The following is a 3457-nucleotide window of genomic DNA, read 5'->3' on the forward strand; positions in this document are numbered from 1 at the left end:
CTCTGCCAGAATTCTAGTAATAGTTTTCCTTGCTTGCATATATATGTTGTTGCATATACTTGAGTAAAAATAATTTTAATGAGTTGCATGTAGTAATATATGTGCTTGGCCACGGAATTCAAGTAATACCTTTGCTTACATATGTTGCAATATTTATCAAATCAGCTATAGTTCTTCAAATTTCAGATACTTTAGGGACCGATTAGATACTTGGAAATTATTGAATTGGAAATTGGAGTAGCATATAAAACCCGAAAATGAACATATGAAGTCATAAAAAGGAAATGAAATGAATTTTATGTTTGTTGAATCATGAATGAAAATCCTTCCTGATGTGCAAGTGCTTGTTTGTTTGTCTTATTTAACATTGCTTGTTCCATTTTCTATGTGCTTTTTTCTATGTGCTTTTTTATTTTTCTTTGAGTCTGATCTTGATTTTTCTATGTGCTTTCCATTTTCTATGAATAAACTGCAGGTTTCTTGTCTGTTTGGTGAGTGGTGTCAGATTTGTGAACTTCCTGGCAATACTGATGTAGCTTATACCCATTATATCTCACAGTTACAACACAGTGGGTTGCTTAAAGGGGATGATCTCATGGATCGTTTTTTCTGAATCCTCATGGTAAACTTTTTCTGTGGTTTTTATTATGTTTCCATGAGAATCCTCCAAACCCTCACAGTTGTTAAGAGTTTTCCTTCTCTTTCTACCTATAATTTCAGGAAATTTCTGTAGCAAATTGTTTGGCCACTAACATGATTAATCCAAGCTCATTATCCCTACAAACACCACAAGTCCAGCATCTCTCATTTGCTGTTATTGATATGTATGCAAAGCTTGTGATTTTTGTTATTAAGGTAGCAATCTTTTTTTTCATTTTTTTTTTTCTTGTGGTTATGGGAAATTTCTTTCAGTTATAACAAATGTTGCTAGTTACATTAACCTCGGCAGGTGTTTGCTTTAATTAATTCGATGATTTGTAACTTCATTTATCTTTGTTGTTGTTAGTATTGTGCGATGGACTAGGGATCAAGTAAAGTGTTTCTCTTGCCCAAGGTTGAAACACACAAGGAAAATTTTTTGTTTTTGTTTTTGTTTTCGTGTTTGTTTTTTTTTTTTTTTTTTTTTTTTTTTTTTTTTTAAAATAAAAATAAAATTTATACTTCTGTTTCCATTATGGTTACGTACAGTGTTCTCATTATGACATGTGGCAGATTTTGTCAGTGACTGTGAGAGTTATCCAAAAAGGATGCAGAAGAGAAGAAAGCTGTTTTCAGCCCAAGGGCATATTTCAGATTGTTTCTGAACTGGCTTTTGGACCTTGGTTCCCCTGACCTTGACCTTGATAGTTCCAACTTTCAGGTATGTGTTACTCATGAATGTCATCATTATCTTCCTACTCCTCATCTTACACAACTGTGGTATCATCAGGTCTTGACAGCATTTGCGAATGCTTTCCATGCATTACAACCTTTGAAAGTTCCCAGTTGGAGGTTCGCATGTTGCTCTTTTTACTACTTTCAATACTTAATACAGCGCATTTGATGAGAATATTGCAAAGTGTCTGGCCCCAAACCTTAATCTGGATGACCTTGAACCATTACCTGCTAGAAGTGTGCATGTCTAAGACCTGCCCTGGTGTTATTATATGAATCCTATCCTGGCCTCTTATGCTCAATCACATCCTCCTGCTATTGATTTGTGGCCAAATGACTCAACGGTGGGGAATCTTCATTATAACTAGTTTTTTTGCCATTTCAAAGATTTCATAAGGTTAATCACGTCTTAGGAAATTGTGGAGAATGTGATTAGAATTTAGAAATTGCAATTTTTTAAGTATTCAAGTTCTATAGTGTATCTGATCATTCATTAATTCTGCATGAGAAATGTTCTTTCTTTATGTTTTCCTCGGTGAGGATGGTAATCTGATTGATGTTCTTTCAGCTTTGCATGGCTCGAGTTGGTGAGCCACAGAAGTTTCATGCCAAAATTGCTAACAATCAACTCTCAGAAGGGTTGGCCTTTGGTTCAGCGCCTACTTGTTGACTTGTTCAAATTCATGGAGCCATACTCGAGGAATGCTGAAATTGGGGAATCGGTTTGTCTTGTTATTATCTTTACATTTACTTGTGATCGGTGCAGTAAATGGAATTCCTTTCCTTCAAAAAAGAAAAAAAGAATATATATATATATAGTTTTTTTTTTCCTGGTGGAGTCTGACATTTTTATCTCCATTATTACTTGTGGGCAGGTTCACTTTCTGTACAAGGGCACTCTAAGGGTGCTCTTGGTACTGCTTCATGATTTCCCGGAGTTCCTTTGTAATTATCATTTCAGCTTCTGTGATGTGATTCCACCCAGTTGCATTCAAATGTGGAATGTTAATCAAATTGCAATCCCACGAAACATGAGGCTGCCCGATCCTTCTACTCCCAATTTGAAGGTGGCTGCATCACGATTTTGTTTGAACTTCCTAATCAATATTTAATAGTTCTCTATCAAGCTAGCATCTTTCTTCTCTCCTGAATGCAGATTGATTTGCTGGCTGAAATCAGCCAATCACTGGGCATTCTCTCTGAGGTTGATGGTGCTCTGAAAGCAAAGCAGATTAAGGCTGACATTGATGAGTATCTCAAGTTATCTTGAGTTGTCATTATTTTTCTCTACCTAACATTGAGAAATTCTCTTATTTTCATATTTTCATAGCAAACCATGCTATACTATTATATAAGTGCATGTTGCAATTATCATAAATTCTTCAACCATTTTGACTGCTCCTTTGTTGTGCCTTCAAACTTCTCAAATGCAATGCAGTGTCCCTACTCATATTAAAGAATTCTTTTAGTTGCTTACTTGATTGCTAGTTTAACTGGTTGTGGTTTTTTCTTGGCAGGTTGTGGGTTTGTTGTATATGAAGTTCGATCAATAATGGTAACTCCCTCTCCTTTTTGTTGCATTGTGAAAAGAAATGCATTTGCTTGGTTTGCTGGTTGCAGGTGGTTTAGCTGAAAATCATATCTACTTTGCAAACCATGTCGAGATTTTTGGACGTAAGCTGTTCCCAAGCTTTGAATTTCACTACGTTTCAATTTGTTTCATGTATTTTCCACCTTAGATGGTGATGATATATCTATTCACACATTGCATGCAGGCATGCACGTCAATCCCGGCCCTGATCTTGGTGGTCATTGTGGATGGGGCATCCCGTAATTGACAACCCATGCACATAACGATACTAGCCATGCATATAACATGTTCCCCCATTTTAATAATAGAAATGTGGAATTTGTTGCTGGAATTTTTTGTTTGATTCAATTCAAACTCCTTCCATCTCATGACTTAGTTGGGATTCTTGTGCAGATAGTGGAATATATACGTGTCTTTTAATGGATGTTGTGAAATGAGGTTTGTTCATGGATCTATGGAATTGGGTGAAAGTAGATTTAGAGTGAGCTTTGT

At 35.8% G+C, this 3457-nt stretch overlaps 1 pseudogene; it reads left to right on the plus strand.

Moving 5' to 3' along the window:
• The first annotated feature begins 1188 nt into the window (after positions 1-1188).
• Positions 1189-2734, plus strand: LOC131247359 (uncharacterized; annotated as a pseudogene).
• Positions 2735-3457: the final 723 nt, after the last annotated feature.

This window comes from Magnolia sinica, chromosome 5 (assembly GCF_029962835.1).
Source record: "Magnolia sinica isolate HGM2019 chromosome 5, MsV1, whole genome shotgun sequence".
NCBI lineage: Eukaryota > Viridiplantae > Streptophyta > Magnoliopsida > Magnoliales > Magnoliaceae > Magnolia > Magnolia sinica.